General features: G+C 38.3%; 1 protein-coding gene across 1 annotated transcript in view; it reads right to left on the reverse strand.

Annotated features, from left to right (window-relative positions):
- LOC106545335 (cadherin-23) overlaps positions 1-27,614 on the reverse strand; it is a 453,671-nt gene that overhangs the window by 412,382 nt on the left and 13,675 nt on the right. The gene's annotated exons all lie outside the window — the stretch shown is intronic.

Here is a 27,614-nt window from a genome sequence, read left to right on the forward strand (position 1 = left end):
ATGGTCCCATGATTTACATTCAGATGCTTGACCACTGACTCACATTTACGACGGATACAGTGTCCCAAGCCTCAAGTAATCCCATTTTGCAACCTTCTGACAAGCTGTGTCAATGAGTAAACCAGATTCACTTAACAACCGGGTTACTAATTTAACATCTACAGTGATTCACTTAATAAATGTGGCAAGAAAAGTCATAAAATGGGGCAAAACCCACTTTAACGAATTTGTCATTTAGCAACATAAATGTTTGGGCTCAATTGAGGTTGTGAGAGCTACCTGTAGTTACCAAGGCTTGTGTCCCTTTAAATAAAACATCAATGGTTATTTACTTTAAATTAATAGACCTTATATTCATTAAAATAAGAGAAATGCTTAGAATTCTATCTGTGACAGCAATCTTGGAGCATTACAATTATTTGCTATCAGGCTATCATGCTGATATTGCAAATAATAAATACATACAAAGGAATAAACTAGATCTAAAAACAAGAAAATAGAATGTCTCTATTCTCAAAAGAATCAAGAAAGAATATATATGCCTGTTCCTTTCCAAGATAGATGAACACTGTGACCATATAACCTCTTGAGTTTTCTCAGTTTCAACACAGATTATCACTGCCATTATTAAAAAGTTATAATAAACTCCTTCAGCCGGCAGTGAATGAGAATGGAATAAAGAAAGGATTTCCTTTGCAGCAAAACCCACAATACATTCGTAATTCCATTTAATGCCTATGCAAATAAAATGGACCCCAGCGCTAAGCCTATTTTGCACTCAGTCTTCTCTTTATATTCAGCAGAACGTAGCTTCCATTTTCATGTTGCTTTTTTTTTTTTTGTTCAATGTGCAGACATAACACTGCAGTTTTTCTAGTTCAAATACGGTTTTAGATGTTTACATAAATTTGGAAAATGGGACTCTCCTACTGCCTAGCACACCATGTAAGACTTTTCTGACCTTCAGAAAACTAAAAATGAACCACCACCCCTCCCCTCCCCCCCGCCCCTAACAACCACAAAAGAAAGGTCTAGGAGGTTGGATATCACACATGTTTGACAAGATAAGAAATTAACACTCGATGCAATTTAAGAACAAAAAGAAGCTGCTTAATGACTACATATTTAAATCTGTGAGTTAGAATTATTATGGATGCCATTAGAAAAGGCTATAGAGAGGGTGAATGCTAGGTGCCTAAGAGTGATGAGCTCTGGTAGAAAACAACTATTTTATCTATTTATTTATCTTATGTATGCCTGCCACAAATTGCTCAGATACCCTGTATTTATTTATTTTTGAGTGCTAAAAGCAAGATGTGGCCATAGCAAAAAGTTCTGGTCCAGATGTGATTTGCATTGATTATTTTTTCTGCTGCCTACGGAGCAAATGTCTGCAGAGAAGTTCTCTTTACCTTCTACAATTGGGACCAGTGACTCACTAAGTTAAGCAGTCACACTAAGTCACAGGACCCAAACTGCTTTCCAGCTCAAAATTGACAAGACTAATCAGTTTTATACCTTCAACTTATGCTTGCCTCCTAACCATTCCATTGTAATGCACTCACCCTTGCTGGGTGCTGGGGTTATTAGCAAGAAGTAAATTAATATTTACATTTATTGGAGAAGAAGGGATTAAAAGAGAGTAAACAGGCAAACGATGGAGAATACACAGTGAAAGCAAAGCACCTGATGGTAGAACAAGAGTTGCAATGGGTGGAAACTAATCTAGGAGAGAAGCAACCTAGAACTAAGGATAAATTTCCTGACAGTTAGAACAGTTAGTCAGTGGAACTTGCCACCAGAAGTTGTGAATGCTCCAACACTGGAAGTTTTTAAGAAAATGTTGGATAACCATTTGTCTGAAGTGGTGTAGGGTTTCCTGCCTAGTCAGGGGGTTGGATTAGAAGACCTCCAAGGTCCCTTCCAACTCTATTATTCTATTCTACATACATTCATACACACATACACACACACAATACTCTGGGCAGATGCTGTGATGTAGAAAAATATTTGCATGCATATTAACAACTGGCCCCTTGAATAGTGCTTGTCAAAAGACACTAGAATCTAGGGATATCAAACTGGCAGCCTGTATGCCGGATGGGTCACATGCAGGCCACGCCCACCCTAGCTCTGGAAAGGCAAAACATTGCAATGCATTGTGATACATCACAATCAAGTTTGACACCCATGTGTAACTAGACCTAAACCAGGATGTTTAGCGTTGGATGGATTTACTGAAAGACACACTCACAAATCAGCTTAGCTTTCAGCATTCTTCAGTGACCCAATATACCAGGGGTATCAAAGCACTGGCCCACAGGCCGGATGCATCACACACAGGCCACACCCACCCCAGTTCCATAAAGGGGGAAAACGTCATGAAACATCACGTGACGGCAATGTGACGCTGTGAGTTTGACACCAGTGCAATACACTCTTCCAAACCAGCTCCAATTGCTTTGGCATTACAACTCTTCTGGGCTGGGAATTCCATCTCAAAATATTTATAATAGGTTGGGAAAGACTGGTCAAATTACAACAGGATTAAGCAGGTCCCAGAAACGGGAGATGACTTAATATTCTGTTTCCAAACAATTTGTGTGCTTAACCAGCATACAAGATGACAGACCTTGGAAATCTGGGCATTAATACAGGAGATTTATCATTAAATCTGTCATGGATGGGGAGCTTTTCCGAATAATGACATATCTGAAGGTTATTTTACTTGTGAGTAAGTACAGAAAAACTTTCTCATTCATCCCTCTCTGCCATTGTAAATAAAAATGGGATAGTAGATGAGAGAATAATGGAGAGTAGAGAAGGAGAAATATATTTCTGACTTTTTCTCTTAGATTTGGTGGAGGGGGTTAAGTCTTTCTCAGGACTTGATTGTTACCATTTTTATCATTTACCATTAGGTTAAACTTCATGGAAGCACGAGATCATGTACAGATCCATGAGTCATAGAGGGATGTAATCAAGATCAAGAACTCTGTTGAATGTAATTCAACAAAGGGATACAATCAATATCAAGTAAGGTTCTAATACCACGCTATAAAGCCCTAGTAAGCAAACACCTAGGGGACTTCCGGATGGGCATGGTCTGAAAGGAGTTGTTGTTTTTAACAGCTCCGGATCCTTGGCTGCATTAAGCTGTCTAAACAATATCCATCAACTGTTTGACAGCTTGATTACCTCTTCTCTGGCCCACTATTCAAGAATGGACATTAAAAGTAACAAACTTAGCAGAGATGGCTAAAATATCAGCATATCTCAAGGATCACTCAAATGAGAGATATAAACTGGAGTGGAGAAGATGGATTGACTATACTCAAAATAAATATGGGACTAAGGAATTCTAGGTAGTTTATGACTGAAGAAACAAGGAATGGTATAATCTGTTTAGAGTTAGCCTAGCAAAGAGGAGTTAAAGCTCAAATGAAAGATGATACTAACCAACTGTAAGTTTATTTTACAACATTTTTGTTAAAGATTTATACCCTGTATTAGTTCTGGGAAGTCGGGGGGGGGAGGTGTGGGGGGGTTGGGTGGGGAGGGTAGGAGGAGGGAGGTAAATATTTGTAAAAGTTTTTTTTCCCAAAAATTTTCAATTAAAAAAAAAAGACCACACCTAGAATGCGTCAATTTTGGTCACCACACTATAAAAAATGATGAGGAGACTCTAGAAAGAGTGCAGAGAAGAGCAACCAGGATGATTAGGGGACTGGAGGCTAAAACATATGAAGAATGGTTACAGGAACTGGGCATGGCTAGTCTAGTGAAGAGAAGGCGAGAAATGATAGTGTTCCAATATTTGAGGGGCTGTTACAGACAGCAGGGAGTCAAACTATTTTCCAAGGTACCCAAAGGCCAGACAAGGAATAATGGATGGAAACTGAACCTAAAAATAAGGAGGAACTTTCTGACAGTGAGAATAATCAACCAATGGAATAGCTTGCCTTCAGAAGTTATGGGAGTTCCATCACTTGAGACTTTGAAGAAGAGATTGGACTGCCATTTGTCAGAAATGGTGTAGGATCTCCTGCTTGAGCGAGGGGTTGGACTAGATCAGTGGTGAAATTCATTTTTTTTTACTACCGGTTTTGTGGAGGTGTAGCTTGATGGGCACAGCTTGGTGACCATGGCAGGGGAAGGATATTGCAAAATCTCCATTCCCACCCCACTCTGGGGCCATCCAGAGGTGGCAATTGCCGGTTCTCTGAAATACTCAAAATTTCCATTACCGGTTCTCCAGAACCTGTCAGAACCTGCAGGATTGCACCCCTGGACTAGATGACCTATAAGGTCCCTTCCAACTCTATTAATCTGTAAAATGTTATAAGGCATATCTCTATCAAGCAATTTAGGAAGCCATACCATTTGAATGTCTGCCTGGCCACATTTTTTCCTAGGACACAATTGACCTCAAAGATCAATATGAAATTCAGCTATTCCCATGTATATGACCATGAGACGCGTACTGTAAGAGTTTGAATGAAGACTTTACAGCTTTGGGGGTATGTCAAATTAAGCCTTTGCTATCTTTTTGAAGCATGTAGGAATTGGATTAATGTTATTGTCCTACCTCAAACCTTTTTTTAAAAAAAATAATATTTTCCATCCAATTTAAGTATAGGGTAGAAAACTGACCAGTTTAACATATTCCAGTTTATTCTTTCAACCCTTCCACAGTATTTTTGGTGGAAGTGTGGACACTGTAATGATTGGGTAGTTGAAATGTCAAAGGATGGCAACTAGGAGACCTTCCCCAAATTCATAGTGCAGGAGAAGGATGGGAAGTGGAAATTAGTTTTGAGAGATAAGGATGCAAGGACAGAGGTTCAGTCCTCTTTTAAGGAGATAGGATTAGGAATATATTTAGTAATCAGATATGCAAGAATTGGCTAGCTAGTTGAATCAAGTAGAGTTGTAATTAAACCATTTTAAATTGTTTAAGGGTTAACCAAATGATCCTGCCACCTGTATATTTTCCATGTTCTATTAATCATGTTGTCTTAGAGATATTTAATGAAATAAAGGGAAAAAACAAAATGCCTTCTGAAGCCCTATGATCTTTTGTTTATTGTTGTTCTTACCTTTTGTTAATGCAAGGGCATCTGGCACCATTTGGAGGTAGACAGTTTCTAGATTCTATTAAACACATAAATAAAAAATAGACTAATTTCTAAAGTAGGAAAGGAATTGGTGACACATACCTTTAGCATCTCCTGGAATTAATGGGGATTTTGAAGACTGTAAAGACAAGACAAGGATCCCCTCACAATAAGGAGTATGTATGTATTCAGTATCTTATTGGGTAAAGGTTCCCCTCATACATATGTAGTAGTTGTTCCCAACTCTAGGGGCTGGTGCTAATCTCCGTTTCTAAGCTGAAGAGACAGCGCTGTCTGAAGATGTCTCCGTGGTCATGTGGCCAGCATGACTAAACAGCAAAGGCGCATGGACTGCTGTTGTCTTCCCACCAAAGTGGTTCCTATTTTTCTACTTGCATTTTGTACGTGCTTTTGAACTGCTAAGTTGGCAGAAGCTGGGACAAGTAACGGGAGCTCACTCCATTATGCAGTGCTAGGGATTTGAACTGCTGAACTGCCGACCTTCTGATCGACAAGCTCAGCGCCTTAGCCACTGAGCCACTATCGCATTTTTTCTATTACAAGCTGTCAAACAATCCAGTGTTGAATGGCGATTCTCAGTCATCCAGGTCATGGTTGTTCCAAAGGTGCTTTTTCAAGAGGCAACTGGACTCTGGGTTTGTTTTGTGTGTGTGTGTGTGTTTTTTTTAAGACATTTCAGTTTAGAATGGATGACGCTTCTTGGATGAGAAGCAAAAGGTATTCAAGGAAAAACAAAGAAAGTCCAGTTTCCTCTTGCATCTTTGGGACAATCCAATGTTTAAAAAGTAGGATATTGTTAATGTAAACTGCACAAAGAATCTTAGAAACCAGTCCTTCAACATAAGAAAAATAAATTTATCCCCCCCAATTAATCAGTGAATTGAAGAAATGATATTACTTGTGAATTATGAATGAGTTGCTTACAGACCTAGATTAGGGATGGAGAGTTATAATGAAATAGGGTTGTACTTTATTGAAACTGCTGTTTAATACACACACAACAACAACCACAATGTCTCTTTCTCTCTATGTAAATATTTGCAGTGTTTATTAATTGCAAAGTTATACAAAGATCTACAAGTAGAATCCTGAAGATCATCCATTCAGGAATTTCTTTCTTACCTTTGCTATCTTTAAAATTCATGTAAGGAACTGACAATAAAGTGGCTTAAAAAGACACAAATATTTGCAGCATTGTAAGAGGGAGAAACCATTAACATTCATTGAAGCTAGGCTATCAACTCCATGTGCAGAATTTGCAAGTAATCATTCTCACAGTACCTTACTCTGCATGCATCTTAAAGATTTGAGTAGGTAATTACATTGTGGTTTTTAAAAATCTGATTGAGACGGAATGCATGCATCCTAAAGATCTGAGCAATTATATTTTTAAAATGTAATTTAAGAGAGAGAATTCTTAAAGTCTTGGTTTCCCCCCTTCCTCCTCCTCTTTGTTTTACTTTGATAGCTTTTTTTTTACTCATATGCCTTTTCCCCCTAAGTTTCACCTGTTGTGTCTCAATGATGATAGTTGAGTATCCTTTTATACTCGACCCTCCGTCTCCTATATCCCCATTAACATATATTACTTTTTATAGTCTTTCTCATCACCAATGTGTTGGCCACTGATTCATATGACACACTCAGTTTAACTGTGGTGCTCCTGGTGAAATGTTTTAAGTGATTAGATTTTAAGCAAAGAGAAGAATGTTGGATCCAAAGTTCTTGACTTACAATCACAACTGAGCCTGAAATTTCTGTTGCTGAGTTTGTTGAGTGAGTTTTGCCCCATTTTGTGACCTTTCTTGCCACAGTTGTTAAGCGAATTACTGCAGTTGTTAAGTTAATAATACAGTTGTTAAATGAACCTGGCTTCCCCATTTACTTTGCTTGTCAGAAATTTACAAAAGGTGATCACGTGACCCAGGGGCACTGCAACCATCTTAAATAGGAGTTGCCAAGTGGCTGAATTTTGATCACATGACCATGGGGGCGCTGCAATGATCATAAGTGTGAACAATGTTCATAAGTCACTTTTTTCCATGTCATTGCAACTTTGAATGGTCACTAAATGAACTGTTGTAATTTGAGGACCATATGTAGTGAGTTGGAAAGAACGACTTATCCTGTAGCAACAATAATTGTCCTCCCATTGTGCAATTACCATTTTCTCTATACCCTAGTCTCAAATTAAGTTTGACTTCAAGCTCTCATTGCAAATAAATCTTGCATTGATATCTGGTAATATTCAGTTTATTTGTAAGGGCCGTTTTCCCTGTCCTAAGATCAGGGGTGCTCTTTTAGAAAGCTCTGATTGATGCAGGCTTTTGAGATACACAGAATACTTCCTATGCAATGCATGAATTTCTAACAAAAGCAAAAAAGAGGAAACATTTGTCAATCAGAGTTAATAAAAATACTGGGCAATATGCACATTAATAACAATAAATATGTCAAGCTTTTAGATAAGAAGTTAATTTCACTACCACGGGCACTATTAAGGATGCTATTATCCTGCCACCTGAGGTCATTTCTGCTTTTACAGCCCAGCAGGTTTCAAAAGACAAAAGTGGACCAGAATGGAAGAAAGGACCAATCTTAGGGAACAATCACTTGCTGTCCACCCAATTTAGTGAAATATCTATTTCTATCTTTATAGCCGAAAAGAGGCTCACACTGCAATTCACATTTTACAACTCAGAAGACATTTAGCTCATAAAATACCCTAAGAGGATAAGAACAAAAAAAGTGTTTCCAGTGGTAGAAACAAGGATCTTGTAATGCCTTCTTTTCTAAAGAGGATAAAAAGTTTCCAAAGAATAAACTAGATTTCCTCTCTGATTATTTTTTTTAAATGTCTGTTATGTTGAAAGGCAAAACTGAGGAGTTGGTCCCAAATTTTGCACATTGCAATCCATTATTGATCAATTAATTGCTGTGCAGAATGTAGCCGTAAATTATTGAATTAATGAATTTGAATTTTTAACACACCCTATTTTGTGCAGCTGAGGATTTGTGACTCTATCAGACTTTGTTGCAACAATCCCATCCAGAAAGCACACTAAAGTAATTGATTCAGTAGGATTCATTAACTTCTTTTTATATATAACACATGGAGTAAATATACAATATCAAAAAGCAGGTTTTGCAACATGGTAGCAAATACAAGCAAAACACAAGCAGAGGAGAGAACAGTTTCAGTTTCAGTTCAGAGCAGCAGAATAGTTTTTAGCTCAACACAGACTCAGAACTACAGAGCTAAGCCACACCCAGGCTTCTTGCTGCCAGAATCAACAAATAGCCCCCACTGGCTGACCTTGTTGCTATGTTTCTTCCAGACTGAACTCTAATGCACTCACACTCTTCCACTTAAGGATGCCTCTTTTTAGCCATGGTAGAAAATTTTATTTTATTTATTTAGTGTATGGTATCTACAGAGATCAGGCAATCACTGATATACAAATATAATATAGGAGATAAATATTAAATTAAGATAAAATCATAATAAAATCACCATAATATGAAACCATAGAATTGCAATTGTAGAAAATAAAGGATGTGCACTTTGGATTTTTCTGTCCATTACCCAGAATTTAAGACACCTTTGTGAAACCACAAATAGGGTAGTTGTTCAATTGTGCAATCCACTTGCAGTGCCCATGAGGAATAAGTTTAATGAGAAATTGGTTTGAAAAAAATACAATGAAATCAGGCGATTATAAAAGGGCATGTAAACAGAAAGAGAAAGCAATCCCACACAATTCTGGAGAAATATCCAGTGACTGTAATGAGAGACAGGTGTTTTCATTCATTCTGCTCTGAATTTCACATCACCTCTTCCAAATAAAATCTAGAGCACTGCAAAGACCTATTAATTATATAGCAGCTGTCCAAAAAAAGACCTTGGGTTTCCGAATATACAGAGAGATCACTGCAGAGGATTTGAAAGAAAGAAAGAAATCTTAACCTCTCATTTAACTTTTGTAAAAAGACAGTTCATTGTCTTTCTCTACTGTCCTAAGAGCAAGTTTCATATTTTTTTTATTTAAAAAAATTAAGTGAAAGTCAAGACAGGTGCCTGTTTTGAGATACAACCTATATCTGATGACACTGTCTCTGCCAGCATATCAAACAATTACCTAATGATTTAACACATTTTTAATGACTGGCTAGTTGGACAATAAAGGTATCAACTGAATAATAAAGTAATGCATGAATGCGTCTTACATTGCAGGCATTATTTAGGGAAAAAATAGAAATTAGCACTTCTCTATTCAGTATAAGATATGGCCAATATAAGATATGTTGAAGAGCACACTGTTAAAACCATGTTTATATATTTGGGGTGTGTGGGGTGTTACAGATAGTATATTGAATAAATCAGAACTGATTGGATTTGCACAACATGCTAAACCATAAACAGTAGTTTAAAAAGGACCACCACTGGGTACAGACAACAACCTAAGCCAAAACTGAACAAAAAATGCTATCGCATTATAGCTTAGTGAGATATTTGGATCTTGGTAGCACTATCCAAAGTGCTAATTTTCAACTTCTTTAGATCTGGCAATTATTCTTAAAACTGATTTCATCATATGGTTCTGGATACATACACACATATATGTAAAGGTAAAGGTTCCCTTCGCACATATGTGCTAGTCGTTCCTGACTGAAGGGAGTGACGATCATCTCTATTTCAAAGCCGAAAAGCCAGCACTGTCCAAAGACGTCTCCGTGGTCATGCCGAAGGCACACGAAATGCTGTTACCTTCCCACCAAAGTTGGTCCCTATTTTTCTACTTGCATTTATATATGCTTTTAAACTGCTCGGTTGGCAGAAGCTGGGACAGGTAATGGGAGCTCACTCTATTACGTGGCGCTAGGGATTCAAACAGCTGAACTGCCGACCTTTCTGATCAACAAGGTCAGCATCTTAGCCACTGAGCCACCACGTCGATATGTGTGTATGTATGTATGCGCACACAGACACATACATACATAATGTGAATTTTTACAGAAGCTAAAATCTCAACAACAAATCTTTTAGATCCTAGATGCTACTAGAATAGCACATTTGGTGCGCTATTCATGAACATGTTTTTCATTTGTTTTGTCTTGTTTCACTACTGCCCATGTAGGACTGTGATTGTTAATTGATTTTTTTAAAGTTTAAAACAGCCCAACTATTGATGCAGAGTTTTTAAACAAAAACAGTGGCATAGTTAGATTTCTTCAGGAAAGCTAATAGAAGTCAAGAATTTGGAGGCAATACCGTAAAAGAACATTTTCCTATCTTCCCTTCTCACTTTCTCACACAGAGGAAATAACACTTTTCTGAATTTGCCTGTGACAGATGTTTGCAATGAATAATGGGCTTTCCTTCAAAAACATTTTTTCTACACAAAATAGTAATTTAATTTAGCAAATTAATTGACCAATTAAAATGTATATAATTATCTAAATATTTCTATACCCAAATGACAACCCTCAAGCAGGAAAGCTATCAAGAGTAATGACAACCAGACTGGTGGCTCACTTAAAAATTGTTAAGTTTAGGGCTGTAATTTTTTAACTGTAATCCACTTCAGGATTGCTTTTGAAGTGTAGCAATATAATTTTAAAATTCTTGTTATTTTATGGTGCAGCTCACTACTTTTATCAAGCTATTTACCAAATTGCAAAAAAAAAAGGAACATATCAATAGCCCCCAAATCAAACTGGGGGGAGGACAAATATGATAGCTCTTCAAAAGAAAGATATCAAAAATGACATAACATTTAAAGAGGAGTACAATTGATACAGACAGGCAACCTCTCCCATCTCTTTGTGTTTTAATGATCTGAGTGATAGATTCAACAAAATCCTGTAATGGGATTTTTCTGGGCTCCTTTCTTTACTTTTTTTCTCTTGACTTGCTCTTTTGTTAGTACGATATTTAACTTTAGATATTACTATGTATCACACTGGCTTTTTGCTAGCAACCTCTAAGACTAAGTGGTTCAGAAATTTTATAAGATCAAAATAAAAATAGTGTATTGAAAATAAAAAGTCTAGCATAAGAAGAGAAACACACAAAAGTATTATTTCAGAAATACATTACAAAAGAATAAAAAAGAAACACTACAGTTTGAGAGTGCATATAAATATATTAATAAACATAGGAAGATGTGGAGATATTCAACATCCAGACGGTTTGGGTGGTCCATCACTGGAGGTTTTAAAAAAAGAGATTGGACAGTCATTTGTCTGGAATGATTTAGGTCTCCTGCTTGAGCAGGGGGGGGGGTGACTAGAAGACCTCCAAGACCCCTTCCAAATCTGCTAGTTATTCTGTTATTCTGACCACAGAAGGATTTGTGTAGCTGAAGAAATCTATTAGGAAGCACAGTGCAGATATAACAAATGAAGATTAAATTTGAATACAGTTATCTTCAGTTGAAGAAACTGAACTGTATCTGAAATATTCTGAGACTTGGGAAGTTGCATATCAACTTGCCTGTGACCAGTCAGGAACGACTAACACATATGTGCGAGGGGAACATTTAGCTTTACCTTTCACTTATAACATCAGAGACAGGACACCTACATTTTTTCCAGATGTTCTCAGCCAATCAATGAAGTAAAATCACGACTGTCATACTAGCTATCTAGAAAAGGCTGGTTTCTGCTCTAAAATTTAGACCCTTTCCTTAATGTTTTCCACCCCCTTTTTTTTAATTATCAGAAAACCTGACAAGCAACAGACTTGATGAACTCATTTCTGATTCTTACTCCCCTGTGTCTTTGTTTCAAATCAATGCAGTCACTCATGTTAGTTCCAAGAAAGATTAATATATTTTATATTATGTGGCTGCTTTTCACAATTTCAGAATAAGGGAGAAGGTATTATTTGAATGCAAATACAACTAAGAGTAACTTAAAGGACAAAATGAAGGCAGCTACTTGGGATAGACGAGGTAAAATCCTTTGCCATGACATGGAAGTCCAAATGGGGAAATTAGCCTCCATGTGACTATGGTTGGCAAACCATGTAAAAGAAAAGTTTTGTATAAATTCACTCTAGTGACTACATGGACACAATTATGTAGTTTTCTTAGCAACAGTATGGAACAGGTTAGGCTTCTCTTTCTTTTGTGTACTTTTGTATTTTCATTCTAGCCAGCAGCTCTGGCAATTCTTGATGATCTTCTATCCAAGTTCTAAGTCGTACTGACCTTGTTTACTATCTAGACCCTGATAGGCCAGGTCTGAAGCTGTATAAATGTAAACTACTAGACAACCCATGCAGTGGTGGGATTCAATTTTTTTTACTACCAGTTCTGTGGTAGTAAAAGCTTGGTTGGTTGGTGTGGCATGGCATGGGAAGGATACTGCAAAATCTCCATTCCCTCCCCACTCCTGGGGGGAGAATACTGCAAAATCCCCATTTCCACCCCACCACACTAACCTGCTTTCCAGCTCTGAATTGTGCAGGGCAACAAAAGAAGATCCAGCCGATCAGCTGGAACTTGGGAGGCAGCAAATAGATGAGGGTGGGGCCAGCCAGAGATCGTATTTGCCAGTTCTCCGAACTACTCAAATTTTCCACTACCAGTTCACCAGAACTAGTCAGAACTAGCTGAATACCACCCCATGACTCCTTGGGTCATTCTTTCAGAGGTATTTCCTTACCAGACTCCTCAGTGCCTTCAACAGTGGCAGAGCTTCTAATTTATTTTAAAAAGGGTCTTAAAAATTCAGGGAGATATTCAGAGATGTGTCTGCTTCGACTGCAGCCCCATCTTGAACTCAGACAAACATCAGCAGTTGACCACAGGAAATGTGTTATGACATTTTTGTATTATGTCATGAAATACTTTATGATGCTTATATCATGAAATATTTTATAAAATTTGACAAATTTCAATACTGGATGAATTATGGTCCCAGATTTTGGACATAATCCGTAAATTAGCTCTTTTAAGGTAACTTGTTCAAAAAATGTTGCCCTAAGGTTATGGAAAGGAGAGTTTTAGCATTATATTGATTACATTACACTACATATAAAGCTGTCCAGAAATAGAAAAGCAAGAATAGAGTCCGAGATGTTCAGATCTTAATGTTTTCCTTCATTCTGTAAAAGGTTTCACTCCCAATACATGCAACTAAGGTCCACTAGTAGTAAATCTATGTTAGAAAAGATATATCTGAGACTGAAGTAGTATAATAACCCTAGAAAGCAATCCGGCACAGTAATATTCAAGTGTTTGAACATGTATTGTAGCAGAGAATATAGAGCAATGTTTCTCTATCTTGGCAACTTTAAGACATATGGACTTCAATTCCCAGAATTCCTTAGCTAGTATATTGGCTAGAGAATTCTGGGAGTTGAAGTCCATGTATCTTAAAGTTGCCAAGGTTGAGAAACGCTAATATAGACACTGGATACAAGGAAGGATACTTAACCTTCACACAAAACAGAAATTTGGGTGGGGGTGGGGGGAACGGAGCCTGGTTTCCCACCATTTCAATCTTGTCCACTTTGCATGGACAGATGCATTCAGTTAATGGGACAATGAATAATGCCAATTTCTCAGGACTATCTATCATGTCTGCCCTGGGCCCTTCCCTGGAGGAGAAAGTGTCAGGAGATTATAATGAGGCTCTGGAGGTGCCTGCTGTGACTCAGAGCATAGGCCAGGGAGTGGACGCTGAAGCAGAACCAGTTGCTGTGACATTTTTCAGGCTACGCAGCTACCATCTATTATTCATAGCTACTGAGCATCAATGATGCCAAGAGGAGAAACAGAAGAATGAGCGGCAAGGGGGTGTCAGATTGCAGGGTCAGATTCCTTGGGAAAGCCAGCTTCCTTACCAGTCAGAATAATGACAAGGATCAGCTGAGCCATAGGACTTCATGGGTAGAATCAGAGACAGATAGCTACTGGAAGCCATGTTCTTTCAGCTCATCCGACAACCTTATTTTGAAGCCTGAGATTATGGACTGTTTACCTGCACAGTTCAAGCTCCACCTGAACCACAAGCATTCCTGTAACGTGACCCTTTTTCAATCGAGTACTTAATTGGTTTTGGAGTTTATGGATTGATTTGAATGGTCTAGTTCAGGGGTGTCAAACTTGTGGGCTGTGGGCCGGATGTGTCACGTGCTGGCCACACCTACGCCCGGTTTAGCAAAGGGGGAAAAAGTCATGCTGTCAGACCTGGAAGCCATCTTTTACATTGGGACTTCAGGCTTGCCACATTTTCTACTGTGGGAAAATGGGAGGGGGGATTATATGGAGTATGGGAGATATATAGTCAAAATAACATTCCTTTCTCAGAGAGTCAAGGCCACCTTGCCCTGCAGCTGCAATGGTGTGACTGGAAAGCATCTCCAGTTTTGGATGGTGCCTAATTGGGCCATGTGATGGACATGTGGTTGCTGGGCAGGGACTTGAACTTTCAGTTGGGTGTGGAAAAGCTGGAAGCTTTCAGATTTGGGTTTTCCCAGATGTGCCAATATGACATCTCTAACAAAATGGACCTTTGAGGAAACTTAAGACTTGGAGTCTTCTTTCATTGGGAGTGTTACTTGGAACCCTGACACGTGTTACATCACGTGACAACATTGTGATGACATGAGTTTGACACCCCTGGTCTAGCTATAGCGTCTTAATAGGAGTGGTTCAGTGGCTTTTATCCTTGACTAGTTGATTCTCCTTGCCCTCTTAGTCCCTTACCCATGACAGACACAATACTTTCAAATAGACAGTGTAGAAGTGCGTTTGTTTTTTCCAAGAGGCCTTAAAGATTAAAAGTAAGAGCATTCAAATTACTTTGCAATTTGGTACTCCATTTGTATTAGCTACAATATATATGACATGAGTTTTAATCTGGTTTTTTTCCTGAGCCTGGATGAGTTCTCTCTCTTTGATTTAGTACAAATTTAGGAGTCGAGACTGTGTAGCAAATGTAGGGCTACCTTACATGGCCTAAAATATATAGACATAAATACAGAAAATTATAAATATTTCATGTCTCCTGTTGTCCATTTTTAAGTATAGATACATAATTTTACAGATATGGTGGTCTTACTCATGGCTCCTCAGGACTTACATTTTCTCAAATGTTCTAGTCATAAGTGTGGAGTTACTATTTGTTATAGTAACAAATGACCTTTGGTATGCAGTGGCTCAGTGGCTAAGACGCTGAGCTTGTCGATCAGAAAGGTCGGCAGTTTGGTGGTTCGAATCCCTAGCACCACATAACAGAGTGAGCTCCCGTTACTTGTCCCAGCTTCTGCCTAGAAGTTTGAAAGCATGTAAGAAAAAAAATATGCAAGTAGAAAAATAGGAACAACCTTTGGTGGAAAGGTAACAGCATTTAGTGCGCCTTCGGCATTTAGTCATGCCAGCCACATGACCATCGAGATGTTTTTGGAGAGTGCTGGCTGTTCGGGTTTGAAATGGAGATGAGCACCGCCCCCTAGAGTTGGGAATGACTAGCATATATGTGCGCAGGGAACCTTTACCTTTTCCTTTAACAAATGACCTATTAATGAAGATATCTTTGTCTAATGCACCATCCATAAAATTATAAAAGAGCTGCTCACTGTACAGGTAAGCATCTTTCCACATAAATAGTTTTTAAAAAATATGAAAACAGTTAAACAGAGGCTAGGTGGGGATGTAAAGATATTTAAATATTATGTATATTCATTTAAAAGATCAAGAAATGTAGACATGTTCTCAAGGGTGTCCACGAGGAGGCCAAGAAGTGATTGTATGATCAACGCCTTCACTCCTTTACATGCATTGGATGACATGCATGTTAAGAGGGACATCAATCAGTTATGCTCTCATCTTGACTTTTTTATCCCTCTCCATGGAGCTCCCTGTCTGATACATTACTACCTGTCTTTTTGGAAACAAGCTTCTACAAATCCCTGAATCTATTTTCTGATGTTCGATCAGGAGAACTTGACCAGTGGCTGTAATGTGTTGGCTCTTTTTTTTTTCTCCATTGTGAAACTAGCAGTGTATGGCACATGGAGGAAAAATGCTTGGCTTATTCATACCAGAGTATTTTTTTTTAAGTGATGGAACAGCTCTTGTTGTAAAAAAAAGGGCAGAAGAACTGAACCTCTATAAATTGTTGTTCTCCAGGATTCAAAGGCTTGGGCTCGCATCCTTTGTTTTAAATGCTAAATTCTGCTTTTAAAAAAAAACAATTACGATCTGATGCATTTTGGAATAATGGCATGGAATTTTCTTAGAAGTCAGCACTGAACATTAATTTATGACTATTTTTCAAACTCCACTGAAGTAAGAATGTAATAGCTTTTGCTTGATTTACTTTCTATAACCTGCCACTCACAACTAGGGGCCAGACACGACTGCAGACAGACAATATTCCAGTCACAAGGCTGAATTCCTAAGGACGGTGAAAAAGACTATTCAGGGAGAAGAGAATCCCCCCCCCCCGCCTTTTATAATGAAAAAGCATCAATAAAACATCTGTTTTTTTAAGAAAACCACACAGGCAAAGGAAATCTGTCTTAATCAAAGAAGGAGAAAAACCAATTTGTATACTTGAGTGGAATGAGATTCTATCAGTGATGCTATTCAGCAGGTTCTATCTGGCTCGGGCGAACTGGTAGTGGCGGGAGGCTCCGCCCATCCACCCAGACATTGTCACATCCTGTTTTTGATGCTCTGCGCATGTGTGGAAGGACCAGTGCATGCGTGGAGCTGGTGCATACGAGCGAGCGAAGCGAGAGAGTGCACGAGCGCGCTCACATATGTGAACTGGCAGTGAAGGTAAGCGAATACCACCCATGGATTGTATGCTAATCTAGTGTTTCTTAAAGTGTGGTCTTAGAACCCTGGAAGTTCCCCAAGAATCTCTCAATGTTCCTCAAAATCAGATTTATTTACCAGCCTATGTAGAAAAATTATATACACTATTAAATTCCCATCAAACGAATACAAGAAGTAGCAGTTTATATGTCAATTCTAATTTTTACTGTGGTAAATATCAATAATCCATACAAACAAAGGACTCCTTAGTGCAGTGATGGCTAACCTTTTCCGGACTGAGTACCCAAAGTGCGTGCTCAGAACCCCCAAATGCAATGCGTGCCCCCTTGCATATGCCCCCATGCATGCACGCATGCCCCCCCACCTTCGTGCATGCACGCTTCCTCCACGAGCCCCCCGCCCCCACGCATGCACAACAGAGACCTGAAGACCAACTGGCAGGCAGAAGGGATGTGCGCGTATGTGATAGAGCTAAACTGGGACAATGGTTTGCATGCCCACAGAGAGGGCACTGCCTGCCACCTCTGGCATGCGTGCCAGAGGTTCACCATCACAGCCTTAATGGGTCATCCATAATTTTTAATATGGGTAGTCCTCAACATGACCAGAATAGAGCCCAAGATTTATCTTGCTAAGCAAGATAGTTGTTAAGTGAGTTGTGTCCTACTTTGTGACCTTTGTTGTCACAATTGTTAAGCGAAACACTGCAGTTGTTGAGGTAGCAAAACGGTCGTTAAGCAAATCTGGCTTACCCATTGACTTTGTTTGTCAGAAGGTGGTAAAAGGTGATCAGTTGATCCCAGGACACTGCAACCCTCATAAAGACGAGTTGGTTGCCAAGCATCTGAATTTTGATCGCATGACCATGAGGAGGCTACAACGGTCATGTGAAAAACAGTCATAAGTTGCTTTTTTCAGTGCTGTTATAATTTCGAATGATCACTAAACTGTTGTAAGTAGAGGACTACCTGCAGTGGGAAAGATTCCTTAGGAATTAAACAAACACTATTGTAAGCAACCAACTGCTGAAGCAGCTCTGCAATTTAGCAAAATAACGTAGAGATCTAGAGGTCTTGTTAAAAAAAGATAAAGGTTCCCCTCACACATATGTGCTAGTTGTTCCCAACTCTAGGGGGCGGTGCTCATCTCCATTTCAAAGCCAAAGAGGCAGAGCTGTCCGAACTCTCCGTAGTCATGCGGCTGGCATGACTAGACAGCAAAGGCACCTGGAATGCTGTTACCTTCCCACCAAAGGTGGTCCCTATTTTTCTACTTGCATTTTTACATGCTTTCAAACTGCTACGTTGGCACAAGTAAAGGGATTCGAACCGCCGAACTGTCGACCTTTCTGATTGACAAACTCAGCGTCTTAGGCACCGAGCCACAATGTCCCTATAGGTCTTCTTACAATGCTTAAATGACCTTCTCCGTTTGCATAGACTTCTCTGTGGCTGCCCCAGCCCTGTGGAACAACCTTCGCCCTAAGATCAGGCGATCCCTACTTTCTTACAATGTTGGAAGGCTGTGAAGACCTGGCTCCTCACCTGGACTAAGATGAGAGTAAAATCCAGTACATGTAGAGTTGACATGGTGATGCTGACAACCAATCAGAATACATTTCTTACACAGGAACAGGAAACAGAGAGGTGGGGCCACAAGGAGGGCATAAAACCCAGGGACTCTCAGCATCTCTGCCCCTTTTCTGCTCAGGAACTCAAGCCATGTGATTCTGCCCGGGAGCTTAAGCCATATGATCCTGTTCAGGAACTCAAATCATGTGGTCTTGTTCACCATTAAACCATCTTTCCAAGCAGCCTCCATGTTTCCAATGTCTTTTTCCCCACTTGGAACTGAACCCAGATGGACATTTCTTCAAAACCCAGAGCTACCTTGCAAGAGGCACATTTTTAGCAGAGATGTTTAACTACTCTTATCTCTAACATAGGTGAAAATTACTCAACAACTGATGTCAAAGTTAATAGGGCATTTTCCCCCTGTTCCTCCAGAAATCCTTCAGTAGCAAAAGTATTTCCACTGAATTTAAGGCACTCAGAACAGAACGTGTATGACAAGACAGAGTTTAAAAGAAGGTCACACTTATTCAGTGTTCCTTGCCTCTATTGATACTTGTCAGTACAAACAAATATATTTAAGGAATTTAGTTATCAAAATGTCTAAATAAAGGTTAGCTCTGTTTTTATGGCGTTAATATTAATATAATGGTTAAAATACATTGTTGTTCAGGTCAAATTATTTTGACAGTGCAACTTGCTGGAATAAAATTTTATGAATTAATAAGCAACATGGTTTTAACCCCTCAAATAAAATTTAAATTAATTTTTAAAGATATATATATATATATACACCGATTTCAGCTCCTGAAACAGCCAATATTTCATCAAGTTGTTTCATTTTTTTCCTCTAATGTATTATATAAAGAGCCAACAGGTATTAATTTGCAAATTTTAAACAAATGTTTGCTCATTTTTATGGTTAATTAATTTAGCAGATGAATTCTTCTGAAACTATAAAAATCAAGAGACTATTTATACACAATAGTTTCTTTTTTTACTCTCATACATATAAATCTACTTAATTAAATTCCATAGATGCAGAACATTCTTTCACCAAAGTTCTACAGGTACTAATTTTTTTTTTTAAGGAGTCTGGTACTAAAGTAGAATAAAATATGGATTAAAAATATAAGAATGAAGACGTGGCATAAAAGGGACAGTTAGAAGTCTGCTTAAAGGAAATGTCATCAGCCTCTAACCACAAGATGTTCTAGCTAACGACCCTATATCAAAAGTCCAAACCACAAGGTTCAGATAAAGTTCGTTAATGTCACGTTGTCCATACCTGCAACAAAAGGAGAAGTAAGACTCTCATCTACTTATAAGGCTTTTCCCCAAAAATAACCAATAAGAAATGAGTTAAGTATTTCCGTGTTGCAATGCTTTTGAGAATGCATAAGAACGCGTGCTTCGATAATGAAGGTTGTTCAGAATTTTCAATGTTAGCCATTTCGTTAACTTTCTGAACCTGGCTGCCAAATAAACTTTTCCTGTATCCTGAGAAGTCTAAAGCCTGTCATTTTCTGCAACAGTACTATCTTCTGTAGCTAACAAATTTTACTAAAAGACATAAGTACTCATGAGCTTTTAAAATAAAATTAATAAAACCAGACCAGAGGTGGTATTCAGCAGGTTCTGACCATTCTGGAGAACCAGTAGCGGAAAATTAGTTCGGAGAACCGGTAAATGCCACCTCTGACTGCCCCCCCCACCACTTCTTTGCTTCTCAAGTCCCAGCTGATCTAGAGGGAATGGGGATTTTGCAGTATCCTTCCCCTGCCATGACCAACAAGCCATGCCCACAGAACCGGTAATAAAAAAATTTGAATCCCACCACTGATGGTGGGATTTTTAGTAATGTAGTCTAACATGGCTCTTCTCCAATAATGTCCACAGATGTTTAAAATGTATTTTTTTTAAAAAAATACAATGTTATCAAGAGTTTATATTTAGCCTATATTTAAAACTTAACGATGAACTTACTGCTTATTATGCTATTTAAAACTACCCTCTGTATACCTATCTATGTGTGTCTTTTGTCTGTCTTCGGATACGCTTCAAGGTGCTAGTCGTCACTTATAAAGCCCTTCATGGTATTGGACCTGGGTACTTGAGAGACCGCCTGCTGCCAATTACCTCCCAAAGACCCATTAGATCACACAGATTAGGCCTCCTCCGGGTTCCGTCTACTGGCCAATGTCATCTGGCTACTACCCGGGGGAGGGCCTTCTCTGTGGCGGCTCCGGCCCTTTGGAACGAACTCCCCGCAGAGATTTGGACCCTCACCTCTCTCTAGGCCTTCCAAAAAGCCGTTAAAACCTGGCTGTGTCGGCAGGCCTGGGGTCGATGAGTTCCCTTCCCCTCTCGAATCGTGTGGCTGTTGGTTGTTTTAAATTCCCTTGTACTTTTTTGTTGTAGTTCTTTGTGTTTCCCTTCCCCTCCCTTGGGTTTGTGTGCCGCCCTGAGTCCTGCCGGGAATAGGGAGGCATATAAATAAAATGAACCTTGAACCTTGTATGTATCTTTTGTTAATATTTGTGTTCTATATTTTATAGTGAATTCCTTTCTCAGACTCCTAAGTGTGTTAAATCGTAAATCCTACATATACACCAGGGCGTGGGGGTGGGGGCGACTTTTCTGATTGGGACAGTTCTTTGTTTGTTGTAAGATATTTAATGTTCATTTGCAGCATGCATTCAAAATATGCCATCAGCTCCTTTATTACATACACCTACTCTACGCTTATACTCTCTTGATTCTATCAACTTTTAAGCAAACAAAGTATTATCATAATTGGTGACAAATGAAATGTGCTGTATAGTTGTTTTAAGCAGCAATACTGCACTTTGCCCCAAAGGCAGTATATAAATATTGCAATAAATAAATAAATTCTAAGAGCGATACAGACACATTAAAATGTTCAGAGCCTCAGCAAACTTGCAATCTAAGTAACATTACTTATGCAATAAAGATGAAACGAAACTTGCTATACATCGTAAATATAGGATAGCTACAAACTGAAAGCACAAACTTGCATACACTTGTGTATACTTAAAGGTAAAAGGTACCTTCCATATATATTTATCTGCAAGCACAGTTTCTAGCCACAAAATAAAGTTAATAAATCACACACTTAAATACGCTGTGAAACTAGTGTTTTAAAACAAGGTAATTGCCAACAGTAATTTAATTCTTCAAACTCTTGAGCTCATTCTGAACAAAAAATACTTCAAAAACTTGCAGGCTCTTAGGGAAGAATTCAAACTGTGAAAATTAAGCTTTGATTTACATTTTAGATTAATAATCTGAACAGAACTCTGGGCCAATTCTGCCTCTCTAGCAACAAGGATAGTTTCACATCCACAATGATTATTCCACGCACGTTGTCAATGTGGGAGCTCCATGAATTATTATAGGGATTTAGTTTCTACACAGAGGAGAGCATCAGGCTGCTGTTAATCTGGTTATTTCCACTTTGCAACATGTCAAACTGTACTTCATTCAGATAGGATTTTATGCAGCCACATGGGGCGGACAATATTTGTTTATGGCTAAATTATAGCTATAGAACCCTGTGCCCTAGCCTCAGAGGACTAGGTGGAATCAAATATGGACCAATTTTGAAGCCAGTGTTCACAAGACTCCTTACTTCCAACATTTTTTTCTCTCCTAGTTTTCTATATTGCCATATATGCAACAAGAGAGATATATGTTAGTGCAGGTGTCTCAAACTCAAAGCCCGCAGGCCGGATCTGGCCTGTGGGGTGCTTAGATCTGGCCCATGGGGCCGCCCTTGAAACAACAACAAAGGACCTGCCTGCAGTCCCTCTGTCAGCGAAAAAGGAGCTCAGGAGGGCTGTGTGTGGCTCTCCCGAGTTCCATTTTTACTGGCGGAGGTTTGCAGGAGGCTGTCACAGCCTAAAATGGAGTTCAGGGGCCCATTTTCACTGGTAGAGCACTCGGGCCAATACAGGCACTGACATGAGTGATGTTGAGTTGGCCACGCCCACCCTGACCACGCCCACCACAGGACCCCAAGGTCAAACACAACCCTGATGTGGCCCTCAATGAAATCAAGTTTGACATCCCCTATGTTAGTAGATAGTTTTCACTTTTGACTTATAGCTTTACAGACCCCCAAACCAGGGCAGGCCTGTTTTCACTGTTTCCAATTTGGATAGCACCGAGCATGTACTAAATCTAACCTACATTTTTACTCCTCAAAAAACTCTATTAAGCCACTATAGGAGATTAAAATAGTGTCTGAATTTCAGAATTTTCTGCCTCTTCAAATCAGTCACATTAAAAAAAATCACATTGGCAGATGCATGAAATATAAAGGTTGTACTAAACTATTATTTAAAAGTAAATAAATTATTATATAAATGCTTACAGTGAAACAGATGCAAACTAAAATTCACATTATCTCAGACCTGAATACGGAGTTTTAAAAATTGAGAACTTTAAATTACATTTTTATTTTATTTAAAAAGACAAGAAAATAAGTCTTCGGGTAAAGTTCTATATGAAGATAGTTCTCTAGCAGAAGATAATGGAGAAATTTCCTGGAATGCTATCGTAGAACTGGAATAAATGATAAGCAGAGCTTCAGGATATAAACAGTATTAAAGACAGTATTAAATAGATTATCTTATATATTACATACCAGGAGGATTCATTAATTTTTACTGCTTTCATGAAGAGAAAAACTGGCGCTATATTAAAAGCATTCAAATATATAGATTTGATATTAGATGAATTTTCACATTACAACTTCTGCTTGTAACAAGCCTACCTTAAAGTAGTATACTTTATACTGTATACTGCACGAATCAAAAAGAGGACTGTGAAAATATTTACAGACCTCTCTCGCATCCTGGACATAAATTGTTTTAACTCCTACCCTCAAAACGATGCTATAGACAACTAGACAACACACCAAGACAACTAGACATAAGAACAGTTTTTTCCCCGAATGCCATCACTCTACTAAAAAAATAATGTCCTCAACACTGTCAAACTATTTACTAAGCTGCATTACTATTACTATTAGTCTTCTCATCGTTCCTATCATCGTTCTCTTCTCATCGTTCCTATCATCACCTCCTACTTATGACTGCATAACTGTAACTTGTTGCTTGTATCCTTAAGATTTATATTGATTGTTTCTGATTGCTTATTTGTACCCTATGATTATCATTAAATGTTGTGCCTTATGATTCTTGATGAGTGTATCTTGTCTTTTTATTTACATTGGGAGCTTATGAAACAAAGACAAATTCCTTGTGTGTCTAATCACATTTGGCCAACAAAGAAGTCTAAAGCAACTGGACATTTGATTTTCCTTGAAGCTCTGCCTCAACAGATACCACTTATCTCCTATTTACCATACAGCCCTTTCAGTAGTCCCAAGACAATTCCACACCAGTTTGCCCTCTGTTCAGGTGACTCTGAGGACAGAGATTAACCCCCAAGTGGTTTCAATGACCCTCAGAGTGTTAACGGCTGGCTGACTGCAAACGAGTATAAATCCTTTCTATTTCCCACCTTTTAGAGTTAGAACTGGATAAAAAAAATGAACTGCCTTCAAGGCAAATCAAGAAGGTCTAGTTACCATTTTAAAGCACCTTTGAGACTACTTTTTACAACCCAGAATCAAAATGAAATCATTATGAGTCTTAGGGGAAAATCAGGAGACAGAAATTTTCAGCAGAAAAGGGCATGGAGCAAGGGTGTCAAACTCAGCATCACGTGACGTGTCAGGACTTTTTCCCCCCTTCGCTAAATTGGCTGTGGGCGTGGCCAGCAAGTGACGGATCTGGCCCACGGGCCGCAAGTTTGACAGCCCTGGCATGGAGGAAAAGATTTAAGAAGCCTGAAGTTTGACTGCTTTGAGAAAGTCATAATTAAGATTAATTCAGTTTACCAGGTTCAGACAACTGCAAGGCTGCAGTGATAAAAGACGGCAATGAAACCTTCTGAATCTGTAAAAGCTCTAGATTTCACTGAGACCAAGAACAGATTGCAAACAGGAGCAGATAGGCCTGGGGAAGGCTAGGTTCATGCCAGTAGTGAAATTCAAAAATGTTCCCTACTGGTTCTGTGGGCATGGCTTGGTGGGGCGTGGCTTGGTGGGGCGTGGCTTGGTGGTCATGTGACCGGGTGGGCATGGCTGCACAACTGACACACACACACAATGTAAAAGCAGCTGGACTTCACACAAAATGGCCCCTGCAACAAGCAGAAACCTCAAAGACAATCAGGCACAGCTGATTGTCACACAGCTGATCAGTAGTAAAAAAAATAAGTAAAAAAAAGTTCTCACAATTGCAAGGCACAGTTGATTGTCACATAACTGATCTTCAGAACTTTTAAAAACTTTTTCTAGCACTTTTTTTTACTACTGATTCCAGTGAATGGTAGCATTTTTTTAATATAATATTTTTTATTTTTAAACAAACATAAAACAAACAAACATAAACACATACAATATATAAAAATCATCCTCCATTTACATACAGTATGTCGATTGGTTACAAAGCTTTGTGCTTTCTCACAATAGTCCCCACTTGCAATTTACACAAATTCTCATATCATCGATCATATTATTATTATTATTATTAAACATTCATTTGACTATAACTGTTATTACATCCTTTTATATAAAATATTCTAAATTTAAAGTAAATCTATATTATGGCATTCCAGTACATACTCCTAGAATCATCCAATAATGTTACATCTTTATACCATATTCTATATAAAAATTGTTTATATTTAATAACAAGGCTTTTAAACATCCTCTCATAGTCCTCATTTACAATTTGTATAAAGTTTCATATTATCAATCGTCTGTGTGTGTGTGTGTTTGTGTATGCATGCATTATTATCATTGTTACTCCTTTATTTGACTATAACTATTATCACTCCATTTTATACATAATACTCTAAATTTAATTACATTTAATTTAATTTTTATTATGACCTTTCATTAGATCAACATGTGTCCTTCCAGTAGTAGTGCAGTATTATATCTCTTGCCATTTGTAGTATTAGTGTTCTGGTTGCTTTCTTGGTACGTCTTGTATGGACTTCTCTTAGCAACTTGTTGCTCATTGCATATCTTATAAAAACTCGAAACCCTCCATCTGTTTCTTCCACCAGCTTGCCTTTGGTTATCACCGATGCTTCTGCCAAAATTTCTCTCATTACTTCTGTCAAATTTTCTCTCTTTTTTTCTTCTATACTTTGGGGTCTGAGATAGAGTTCCAATCCATCGATCTCCCCTTTCCATATTCCACTCTTGCTATTTCCAACCATGCTCAATTTACTGTCATTATCAACAATTTTCTTATCTCTTTGCTCATCTTTTCTTAAATTTTTAGAACTCTGTCCTCAACTTTCATCATTTGATAAGTATCTTCAATTTTTCCATCTATTTTTCCTGTTCTGTGTTCTATATTCTCCATTCTCTTTTCAATTTTCTCTGTTGTTACTAGTATTTTTTGAATTTCTAACACAATTATTTGCAATGTTAATGTTTCTTTTCCATGTTGCGCCATTCTTCCAACTTATAAACACTGCCACTGTAACATCCAAAGCTTTTTTGTTAGATTTCAAGCAAGTTCATTATAATCTTTCAAGTCAAGGCTTTGTCTTCACTCCAGTCCAGATACTGATAGTACTCACGAAGAGCACCTGTATAAACAACCCGTGCTCTTCCCACTATCACTCTCAATAAACAAACTGAAAAGCCTTGAAATATAAATCAAATGTTCAAAGAGAAAAGAGAAAAACAATGTTTCCAAGCCTCCAGCCTCTAAGTGGCAGTGTTACTTCTTTTCCCTCTGCTGTTACATCCCTCTTTATGTTCCAAACTTAAGGAGAAAAGTTCTTAAAAGAAAAACAATCCAATCAAGCATTGTAAAAAAAAAATTTTTTTTAATCCATAAGTATTAAAAAAGGAATAAAAAGTAGAAGAAAAATTAACCCATCCAATTTAAAAAGTAGGAAACATTTGTAAAAATTCCATCTGTAAAAAGAAAAAATTAAAAAAAGATAACACACTAAGTTTTATTCTGGCTTAATCTCACCACTTACTCTCTGCTATCTTCAATTTTAATTTAGTTTTTGGGTTTTGGGGGGTGATCTCTTCTCTAATAATAAAATTTTCCTCACCAATTCGACACATTTTGTCTTCCGCTTTTCTTCCGTTCCTGAGTTGTCCCAACTTCAGCAGCTTCAATGGTTGCATCTCTGTCGTCGGAAAAAAGAGCTTCTCCTTGATCAATCAGGGGCTTTGCGATGTCCCTGAGATCAGCAGGATGTGCTCTTCTCTATCACCATCTCTATGGGATGGTTTAGGTCCCAAAGGACCATCCAGCGGCAGAGATATCAACTGCAATCTTGGAGCTCCAAGATTGCATGTCATATCGTGATGTCAGCTCCGCCTTCTGAATGGTAGCATTATTTACTACCGGTTCAGATGAACTTGCCCGAACCAGTAGCATTTTACCCCGGTTCATTCTGATAATAATAAAGCTTGATTTATCTTGATGCCAGCATACTTCATCAAGCTGTAGGCTCCATTAGTATCTCAAAAGAAAACTGTATGGAAATGTATTATTTTTAAAAAGTCTTATGTACATTAGGAAATCTTCAGACAAAGCAATCAAAGTTATATTGTTAGGACTCATACACATTCATTTGGCTGCATTTTACTTCAGAAGAGGGACAGGCAACTTGGTGTCCAGCAAATGTTTTTAGATTTCAGTTCTCATAACTGCAGCATCCACAACATCAAGGGATTGTAGGACTCACATCACTTCAACGGTAGATTGCCAGGGCTTTAAAAATGCATCAGGGCAGTGCCCTCCACTGAGAAGGGGAGGAATGCAAAGATGGGAAAATATATTTTCAAAAAAAAACATCTTTAATTTAAAGAATAAGCCACAAAATTCCCCCAAGAAATTTTGAAAACAAGTGGCAATTGTATGTTTTTAAAATAAATTCTTAAATACTTTAGTAATATTGCATATACCTTGATAGATAGATGGATGGATGGATGGATGGATGGATGGATGGATGGATGGATGGATGGATGG

Source organism: Thamnophis sirtalis, unplaced genomic scaffold (genome assembly GCF_051295495.1).
Source record: "Thamnophis sirtalis isolate CommonGarterSnake01/CBP01778 unplaced genomic scaffold, rThaSir2_p1.2 scaffold_15, whole genome shotgun sequence".
In the NCBI taxonomy this organism is placed as follows: Eukaryota; Metazoa; Chordata; class Lepidosauria; order Squamata; family Natricidae; genus Thamnophis; species Thamnophis sirtalis.